At 36.4% G+C, this 11,478-nt stretch overlaps 1 pseudogene; it reads right to left on the bottom strand.

Moving 5' to 3' along the window:
• Positions 1–4,920: 4,920 nt before the first annotated feature.
• On the bottom strand, positions 4,921–10,676 carry LOC127424075 (calcium-binding protein 2-like; annotated as a pseudogene).
• Between the last annotated feature and the right edge of the window lie 802 nt (positions 10,677–11,478).

The following is an 11,478-nucleotide window of genomic DNA, read 5'->3' as shown; positions in this document are numbered from 1 at the left end:
CATTGGTATAAAGGGAGAAGAGTAGTGGGGAGAGCACACATCCCTGGGGGGCACCAGTGCTGATCGTACAGGTGCTGGAAGTGAATTCCCCCAGTCTCACTAGCTGCTGCCTGTCCATCAGAAAGCTGGTGATCCACTGACAGATAGACGAGGGAACAGAATTTTGATGTAATTTAGTCTGGAGAATAGCTGGGATGATGGTGTTGAAAGTCAAACTGAAGTCCACAGAAAGGACCTTGCATATGTCCCTGGTATGTCAAGATAATTACAGGATATGATGCAATCCAATTTTGACTGCATCACCACAGACCTGTTTGCTCGATTATCAAATTGAAGGGAATCTAGAAAGGGTCCAATGATGTCCTTCAGGTGGGCCAACACTAGTCTCAACACCAGACGTCAGAGCGATGGGTCTCTAGTCATTAAGTCCTTTGATCTTGGGTTTCTTTGGGATGGGGATGATTGTGGATCATTTGAAGCAGCAGGGAACTTCACACTGCTCCAGTGATCTGTTGAAGATCTGTGTGAAGATGGGGGCCAGTTGTTCAGCACAGGATTTTAGACAAGAGGGTTAAACACCATCTGGCCCTGTGCTTTCCCTTTTTTTTTTGTTTCCAGAAGACACGGCACACCTCCTCTTCACAGATCTTAAGTGCAAGTTGAGTAGCAGGAGGGGGAGGAGGGGGGTTGCAGGAGGTGTTGATGTTTGTGTGAAGTGAAGGTCAGAGCAGGTATGGGGTGTGAGACTAGGCCTTTTAAATCTACAGTAAAACACATTCAAGTCATTAGCCAGTTGTTAGCTCCCTACAGTGTTGGGGGATGGTGTTTTGTAGTTGGTAATAATGTCTTTCAGGCCTCTCCACACTGATGCAGGGTCGTTAGCTGAAAACTTGTTTTTCAGCTTATCAGAATAGCTTCTTTTAGCCACTATAATTTACTTATTCAGTGTGTTCCAGTTTGCTGTAAACCATGGTTTGTCATTGTTGAACATTAAATAAGTCCTAGTAGGAATGCACATATCCTCACAGAAACTGATATATGATTTCACAGTATCTGTGAGCTCGTCCAGATTGGTGTCTACAGACTCAAATACACTCCAATCAGTGCTGTCAAAGCAGGCTTTAGTTCCAGCTCTGCTTCAATGGTCCATCTTTTTACAGTCCTTACTACAGGTTTAGCTGATTTTAGTTTCTGCCTGTAGGTTGGAAGAAGATGAAATAGACAGTGATCAGAGAGTCCCAAGAGAGTTGCAGCGTGAAGCATATACATATTTCCATTGATCATGGTAGAAATATTATACATGGAATATATTTTGGGGGGGTTGTACTTGATCCCCCCTGGGGGATCAACAGGGTTGGAGAGTAACGGAATACATGTAATGTAATTACGTATTTAAAATATAAAATATAAGTAACTGTATTTCACTGCAGTTACAATTTAAATCATTGGTAATTAGAATACAGTTACATTCAAAAAGTATTTTGATTACTGAAGAGATTACTTAGCATTTTATTGTCATTTGTTTCATTTAGTATTTAGTCCTTTCAGATGGAAAACATTTATACATTTAAATGATGCGATCCAAAGTGCATTTGAACAGCGGTGAAAAACTTTCTTATGATGTGTTACATTCATATGAGCAGACAGAGAAGTAAGTTTGAAGTAAGTTTGGAGCAGAAGAAATAGAAATAAACCTTGTGTAAATTGTCAGCTTTACGCTAAGCTAAAATACTATTTCTAGCCATTTTACATGCACATGTTACCAGGCACGATCATATTTTTTTATCAAGAAAATTCACGTTAGATCATAATAAATATTTTTTTTCTAGTAAGACCTTTGATATTAGGGCAAAAACCATATTCTTGATAATAATTTTTGTATTGTTTTCCTGTAAAAATATCTAAAAATCCTTAAAATAAGATCAATTTGATTTATCTTGTTTTAGAAACAACACTGCATAAGATACAGTACTGGGCAAAAGTTTTAGGCACTTGGGAAAAATGTTGCATAGTGAGGATGTCTTCAAAAATAATGCCATAAATTGTTTTAATTTATCAATTAACATCATACAAAGTCCAGTAAACATAGAAAAAGCTAAATCATTCAGTAATCTGTAGTTGAATACATTTCAAAAGTAACCCTCCCAACCCTGGGGATCAAATACAAGGGTGTTGATCTCCCCTGGAATCTTCGCCCTTGGAAACAGCACTGTTAATTATTAAAGCAACAACTTACAAGAGTCCATGTGTTGAAGTGATTTGAACATGGTAACTGAATTAATTTGATGCATTTATCTGTGCGGACACATGTGTTTATAGTCATTTTACAATGGCTGCGAACAAATTCTTCTAATGTTTTATATTTGTCTGTTTACAGTAAGTACTTTGTCATAATCTCTGTACTTTTATAAAAATAAGGTAACGGTTTCCTCCTTGGCATACGATAACATTTACTACAATAAAACCGAGGTAACTAGCCACCACTGTCATTAAAAAAGACAACCATTTTAAAATCGTCGAACACTGTTTGACAGAAATTCCATAATAATGTATATTGATTATAGTAAATTTCCCTGCTGAAAATAATGATAAATAAACATCTTAAAACATCTTCGTTGGTCTTAGTTGGTTGAAACTGCTCTCCAAGCCTCAGCTGCTGAAAAGTGCCCCAAACCCCTTTAAACTAGCCAAATGACTAGGCTGGGAGACCAGCTAAGACCAGCAAATAATCCTAGGCCAGTTTAAGAGGTTTTTTATTTATTTATTTATTTATTTTTTACTAATGTTGATTACTACAGAAACAATTTTGTCTCTTCCCTCCTTTTCTTAAAAAAAAAAAAAAAAAGCAAAATTGAGGTTTCAGTGAGTCACTTAAAATGGAAGTGAATTTTTGCAGCCAATTTTTAGAGGGTTTAAAGTCAGAAATGTGAAGCTTATAATTTCATAAAAGCACTTAGATAAATTCTTCTTCAAACTCATATACTATTCATGCTGTAAACGTTGTTTAAATAGTCCGAAGATTTTTAGAGGAATATCTGACCTCTGTTGGTCCATTCAATGCAAGTGAATGGTGGTCAGAACTTTGAAGTTCCAAAATGCACATAAAGGCAGCATAAAAGTAATCCATAAGACTCTTCAGAAGTGATATGATAGGTGTGGGTGAGAAACAGATCAGAATTTAAGTCCTTTTTTACTATAAGTTCTCCTCCCTGCCCAGTAGGTGGTAAACTGGCGATATGCACAAATAATGCAAACCACCAAAAATATAAGAGGAATGTGAAAGTGAACCTGAAAGTGGAGATTGATATCACTTTTGAAGATATGGATTTAACCTCTGGAGTCATATGGATTACTTTTATGCTTCCTTTATGTGTTTTTGGGGCTTCAAATTTTTGGTACCAATTCTTGCATTGTGAGGACCTTCAAAATTTTGGTACCAATTCTCTTGCATTGTGAGGACCTACAGAGCTGAGACATTCTTCTAAAAATCTTTGTTTGTGTTCAGCAAAGGAAAGAAAGTCATACACATCTGGGATGTTATGAGGGTGAGTAAATGATGAGAGAATTTTCATTTTTGGTTGAACTCTTCCTTTAAATTGTATTGAAACCAGATTATTCCTTTAAGAGGACATTTAAATGTGGGCAAATATGAAGGAGAAATATGGTTTAAATTTAGTCAGTCCACCTTCAGAACAAGACTGATTTCAACACAGCATTGGTCTCAGTGTGTTCGAAGGGGGAAAAACCCCAGATATAACCCTAATCAAAAATTATTATTATTATTATTATTATTATTTAAAGAGCAAGCTGGTCCAAGAGCCCCATTCACCTCAGTCTAAACCTGTTAAAACTACTGCTGGACACTAGAGGGCGACCTGTAGTCTTGTTTTTGTTGTTTTACACATGCTACGTTAGTTTTCGCTTTTCATACGCTGTAAGTGTCTCTTATTTGCCTGTTCGCTGCTCAGTTTTGACTTGTATAAAATTCTCACGTTAGAATATAACAAGTACATCTTATGTGTGTAAAGTCTGCTGTGAAATGTATTCTCAAGCGTTTCCAAACTCTAGTCCTAATAGACATCATTTAGCTTATTTTCTCACCTGCAACATCCAAATTCAGTTCTCAGAGTAGTAACCTCACTGTTATATCCCTGAATAGACAAATTTCCATACTGGACGAGGTTAGTTTATGCCGTTTAGTACAGATTTGTTGCAACTGTTTACAAGCAAACTTAGTTGGGAAAACTGGCTGACAGCCATGGTCTTTCTGGTAAAGATGGTTGACTGATGAGGAAGTCTTGCTGGGGTTTGCTCAGAAAATAAAAACGTTGTCATCATTTACTAACCCTCGTGTTGTTTCAAACCCAGATGACTTTATTTGTCTGTGAAACACAAAATGAGATGTTTGGCAGAATGTTAGTCTCAGTTGCCATTCACTATATAAACTGTATAAGATGCAGTGAAAGTAAATGGTGACTCAGGCTAACATTGTGCCTAACATCTCATTTTGTGTTTCACAGAAGAAAGTCATATGGGTTTGGAACAACATGAGGGCAAGTAAACGATGACAGAATTTTCATTTTAAAAGAACTGTTCATCCAAAAATGAAAATTCTCTCATCACTTACTCACCCACATGCCATCCCAGATGTGTATGACTTACTTTCTTCTGCAGAACACAAACAGTGATTATCTATAGTTTCTATAGATTATAGTTTTAGAAGAATATCTCAGCTCTGTAGGTCCATACAATGCTTTATATCAAAATTTTGCTCACCATTCATTTGCAATTTAGGGACCTACAGAGCTGATATATTCTTCTAAAAATCTTCGTTTGTGTTCTGCAGAAGAAAGAAAGTCATATACATCTGGGATGCATGAGAGTGAGTAAATGATGAGAGAATTTTCATTTTTGGATTAACTATTCATTCAAGGTCAACCATTCCTTTAAGCTTCTTAAGAAGCCTGGAGGTGACCAGTTATGCAGTTTATTTTTCTGCAGGGTGGTGCCCTTACCGTCAAAGTCAATGTTCCCATCTCCACTGAGGTCGATGTTCATCAGAATCTCTTCCAGTTCTCCCTTCTTCAGTTTGTCCCTGAGCAGTGTCTTTGTGGACTTCTTCAACTCCTCAAAGGTGATCCGTCCATCACTATCACAGTCAAACTAAGGAGGAGGCAAGGAGAGGTTTCTTTTTAAAAAGAGCAAATATTAGTAATGAGTTGGGTATAGGTGCAATGTAAGGATGTTTTAATGTGTGGGCTTTTTTGTTCACTATTTAATATACACTTTAATGTGAGCTCCCTTTGAAGGGAACTTTAGAGTGCATACTCATCTGTTTAAAAGCGCAGTGCAGCTCCCTAAGACCGACCATATGTGCTGTCTCAGCCAGCTTCCTGGGCCATATTAATTCACAGAAAACATCAAAGTCCACATGACCTCCCCCTACAAATACACCACATGGACACATTTACCTTTACATTCAGCTGACATCTTTGTAAAGAGGCCAAAAGGTTTTGATGTAAACAGAAGCACGCACACACTCACGCATGCCATTATCTGAAATTGAAATCTGAAATTGAAATCTGTTTTGAAGCCCCCCCACCCCCCCCACCACACACACACACACACACACACACACACACACACTTACATTTCATTTTGATCTGCTGAATGATCTCAATCAGTTCCATCTCTGTTGGCATGTATCCCATAGTTCTCATACAATCTGCAACATCTTTATAGTGCATATACCCGTCCTGATCATAGTCAAACTACTTAAATGCTATAAGCAGCTCTGAAAGGAGGAGAAAGGTCAAAAACTTTTCTTCCCTTTATTCTTCTGTTATCTGCAATGGACCAGATTTTAGAAAACATGACTGCTTTCTTATGTAACTCTTGTAATTATTCTAAAATGTTCTAAAGAAAGACTTAAAAGTTTTTTTTTTTTTTCCACAAAAAGTTGGGATAAGCACTAAAAAATGAAAAAGCTGTCATCATTTACTCCTCCCTATGTAGTTCCAAACGTGTATGACTTACTTTCTTTAGTAGAACACAAAAGGAGATGTGACAGACTGAGACACCATTCACATTCACTCATTGCATCTTTTTCCATACAGTGAAAGTGAATGGTGACTGAGGCTACCTGTCCTTGACATTCTGCCAAACAGCTAATTTTGTCCATGGAAGAAAGTCATATGGGTATGGAACAACATGAATGTGAGTAAATGAATACAGAATTGTCATTTTTTGGTGAACTATTCATTAAATGATTATTATTTTTTTTTTTTACATTACAGAGATTTGAACTTTTACAGGAAGGGGCAATAATTGCCCTATGGATTAGATTTTTTTTTACCTTTATGATTTTACCTTTTTTTCTAACCATGTAAAACAGAGAAATTCACTATGAGGGATTTTCTTTCTTTTTTTTTTTTTTTTTTTTTTACGCACTTTTTGAATTTTGGGGGTGTTATTGTCATTTTTGGTGGCATTTTTGCTTCGAGCACCCATACATTTCTGACCTTGGTTAACAATGTGTAAAATTATCTTTAGCTTCACAGCAGCAACAACAACAACAAACATAATAGTATGAAGAAAAAAATGCAATTCTGTAAACTTACTATATAATAAAAATAACTAGAGTATAAAATATATAAAATATTAAGAATAAAAATACAATAAAGTATAACCCTAACAGGTTAACTACTGTATCTATTCAATATTCTGATTGTATTTGGTACATGACAGCTGATATACAGTACTTGGTGGCCCACAGCATTGGTTCAGATCTTATTGATTAACCATTGAATAATTGTATAAATAAAAGAGCTCTTGCAATTTAGTATGTTTAATAAATATGTAGGTGTTACAGTAGGATATGTCTTATATTGTGCCAGTTATATAATCCATATGACTGTGCATCTTAAGCGGGTAAAGGACCATCAACACCGACTGACTCACTGGTCTGGTATTACAGACTTATCTTGTAGGACACACTTCCCCATTCTTGAAAATACCAGCTCTTAAAATCACATTTATTTGGGTCACGTTACTGGTTATATTTTATGTTAAACAAGATGTATAGTGTTTGTTTTGTGTCTATGCACTCTGCACTGGCTCGGATATTATATATGCATGTTCCCTGTTGAATATATCTACAGTACATACCATCTAGTTACTCTGACAGTAAATCTCTGTCCTGGGGAAAAAAGAAAAGAGAGGGAGAGATAGAAGGGCTGGGAGATGAGAGAGTGCAAATGACAATGAGAAAAAAAAATTGTGACACAAAAAACAGCTAAATATGGAAATTATTACAGCATGAGAGCCAATCGTCCTTGGAGACATCGCCCATTTTTAATCACTATTAACTGAGGGTTATGGTAGCACGCTTATCAAAGCTGCTCAGTAGCACAATGACGCATGGAGTGGGGTGGAGAGAGATTGTCTAATTGGATTACATCATAACATGCCCTACCATGCTTCACGTTAATGCTAATACAAAAACAAACACAGCTGCAGAAAGGTGCAGGGGAAATATTTATCATTTTGTAAATATAAACTGTGAACATGGTTAGGGGGCAGTGTATGTTACATGAAAATGAGAGCAACTACAAAGGTCAGAGAAACACGGTTTAAAAAAATCAATTTTATTGCTGAATTTCATCTGCACATGCCTATGCACAAAATGGATGAGAATGCAGTCTGGCATACACAAACACACAAACTAACATGCACACAGGTTTATTACCTATTATTACGTTATATGTCATTCTTTCTATTTTCATATTATCTATTATTAAGTTACATGCCATTCTTTCTATTTTTATTTTGTGGTATGATTTTTTTATAACGCAATAATTTTTTTTGTGGCTTTCCACTCACAAGAAGCAAACCTGGCTTGTCTTACAAAGTAAGTTTTTCAAAGTAGGCTTTGAAGTCACAAATAATCTACATAATATCATCTAATGATGCTGTTCCTGTGCTTACCTAACTAGATAACACCATTTTAAAACCACTGGGCTGAAATAACAGAATTCAGGATTTCTTATCGGTCCCCCTCTGTCTTACAAAACATTACATTTAAATGTATGCATTTGGCAAATGCTTTTATCCAAAGCAACTTAAATTGCATTTAAGGTATACATTGTATTAGTCCATGCTGTCCCTGTGAACTGGACCCATGCAATACTATAAATCTAATGTGTTAAAAACTGAGTATTTAAATGAAAACTTTACAGGGGTAGTTTACCCAAAAATCATTTACACAGCCTCATGTTCTTCCAAACTCATATGACTTTCTTTCGTGGCACATAGAAGAGATCAGGCAGAGTGACAGCCTCAGTCACCATAAACTTTCATTGTATGGAAAAAAAAAGATGCAATGAAAGTGAATGGTGACTAAGACTAATATACTGCCTACCGTCTCTTTTTGTGTTAAACAGAATACAGAAAGTCAGTACGAGTTTGGAACACATGAGGTTGAGTAAATAATAACAGCATGTTAATTCTTGGGTGAACTATCCCTTTAATTAACTGATTTGTAAGGCTGACTTAGCTGAAGAACACTTAAAGTTTTGGTGCCTAAATGGCACTGGCATCTTTCAACTGTTTTTTTCTTGACTTTTGACCTCCAAATATATATATTCATTATTAAAAATAATGGATTACTCATAGACCTCTCTGGCAGATGTAGCAGTTATGCAACTTGAGTTGCTTCAGGCTATTTCCCCTCGATATATGCAAATAAACTCCCTTGTCTATCTGTTTTCTTTTCATTCATCCCTCAATCCTGTGAAGCAGAAACAGTCAAAGTTAGCTTTAGGCTATGTATACATTAGTTTATTCTCCATGTTGTGCCAAAGTACTGTTGTCTTGTTTTTCTCCCAGACTCTCTCCATTAAATCTCTCTCATTGTTTTACTGTCTCTCTCTATCGCTATTACTCTATCTCTATATCTTCTTTTTTTGGCTCTTCTTTGCTTGCTGGATCTAACTGTTCTCCCAGACATTCTCGTTTGAAATATAATATGGTGTCTCTGAGTTTAAATAAGTATGATTCAATAAATAAAGATAGATTCATAGCATCAATTTTAACAGCAGAATCAATCTGCTAGTTTGGGTTCAGGCCTCAGTGTACCAAAATAATTTGACTCAACATTTCTTATTGACCTGATTGAGAAGGAAGGTACTGTGCTGACAGGTGGCAATATTTTCTCAGCAGACATGTCAGAGATTATGAAGCTGACCTAAAACTAAATAAGGACGCATTGATGTGTCACCTGACATGTATCAGTTTGAATAATACAACTTAGGGAAACAAAAAACTGGCAAACATAATTATTGTTAGCTTATTTAGCATGAATGTCCATGCTGGTCTAGGCTGGTTTATGCTGGTTTGGTTCTGGTTTAGCTGGGAGACTGGAATAGCCATGATTTTCACCAGCAAGACATACTCAACCAGAATGTTTTTTTCTGGTAGAGCTGCTTGACCAAGGTTCTCTGGCTGGTTTAGCTAGTTAAGAAGTTTGATGGGGACACCAGTATCCAAAAACACAAAATATGCTGGTCTTTTCAACAGGGTTCAGATATTGTACAAACCCTAGTTCAACAAGATACTCCTTACAGAAAAGTACTGGCGCTGCCATTTCACAGTGATAGTATCAGATGGTAATACCATGGTAGTGGCTGGTAACCATATTCATGGTAATCATATTTAAATAAATAAAAAAATCATGGCATTACCACGGTACTCTTTGGTTCTTTTTTGTTGTTGACTAAATATTAACATTTTTATGCACTTAACTGTACTGTCCTTACCTAACAAAGGGGCCGTTCATACAAAAAAAGAAGTCTTTTAAAAACGCTCGGATGTTCTGCACAATAAAACACTGTGTGAACGGCACCAAATAGTGTTAAAGTACTGTGATAATTTGAACATAGATTACCTGTCTAAACTGGCCAAGATGTTATGTATTGTATGTAAAGATATACTAGTTGTAACGAGTAGTTGCTGAGATGAGACAGGAGACTCAAAAAGTTGGATCTAAGTGCAGGCTTTTAATGAAGATGATGATAGTAATACAAATAAACGTGAACTCAGGAAACAACAAACAAGAACTGACAAAGAGGGAACAAAACTAGAGGGTATTTATACAAGCAGGAGTAAATGAGGGATTGGAGAACAGGTGAGGATGATGGGGAACAGATGGCTGTGATGAGGGCAGTACACCGTGGGAAATGTAGTTAATGGAAAACAGAGGGCAGAAGACAAAAACTATATCAAAATAAGAGTCCTTGGAAACATAACGGTGACACACTGTGACACTAGTCTAACTCACTTGTCCAAAGAGAACATTAAGATACTGTGTATATGCTGCAGCAATGGCTGAATTCTGGCTGAAAGTTCTACTGCCGTGGCATCCTTGGTGACCTGACGAGCCCTTGTGACCTGCTGAGTGTTTTGACTCATTCGAGGAGCTTCGAAGAACGGAGCGTGGAGGAGGGCCTTCTGACGAGGATGAAAGACCAGAGGAGGTGCTACATGGGAGAGCAGATTGTTAGTGACCACACAACACATCACCTCAACAAATGCAAGTATTGATTACATCCTCTTCTTGTCATGATTGTGAAATCCAATGCCTACCTTTCTTTTAAAGATGCTTTACGCCTCTGAGACATCCTAAAAGATAAAGAGAAGGAGAGAGGGGAAAGATATTACAGTATTATTTTTGGAGATATCAGAAGTTTATTCATGTAACATCCATAATTCAGTTCCTGAATTTGAATTGAGGTTGTTATTAGGATGCGGAATTGTCATTTAAATTTAAGGAAGTATAATTAAAAATGGAATGAAACTACTGCTGTAGTTTTTAAAGAATACATTTCAATTTCAGCATGGATTACCCATAAACATGTTATCATGCAACTAATGGGGTATATCAAAAACATTACTTGATATTAATAATAAATATTTGTAATGCCACTTATAGAAAATGTTATTTTATTCATATATATATATATATATATATATATATATATATATATATATATATATATATATATATATATATATATACAGTATAATAAATGCCAATTTATTTAACTTTTATTTTATGCATATTTAGATTACGCAACGCGATACCCGGAAGCAGTTCCTCTTCGCAACATCTCAGCACGTAGTGTTGCGGAGGCACTCTTCAGGATAATCTCCTGACTGGGGATTCCGAAAAAAATCCTCACTGATCAGGGCACTACTTTCATGTCACTTACACTACGTGAGCTGTACGAATTATTAGGTATTAAATCAATTCGGACAAGTGTGTACATCCATAAATGGACGGCTTGGTCGAACGATTTTATAAAACCTTAAAAAAATATGATTCGTAAGTTTGTGCATGAAGGTGCTTGGAATTGAGATAAGTGGCTCGAACCCCTGTTATTTACAGTGCGAGGAGGTCCCGCAAGCCTCCACGGGGTTTTC

This window comes from Myxocyprinus asiaticus, chromosome 33, assembly GCF_019703515.2.
Source record: "Myxocyprinus asiaticus isolate MX2 ecotype Aquarium Trade chromosome 33, UBuf_Myxa_2, whole genome shotgun sequence".
Lineage (NCBI taxonomy): Eukaryota > Metazoa > Chordata > Actinopteri > Cypriniformes > Catostomidae > Myxocyprinus > Myxocyprinus asiaticus.
The sequence above is the reverse complement of the archived record's forward strand: the minus strand, read 5'-3'. Positions and strand labels throughout refer to the sequence as shown.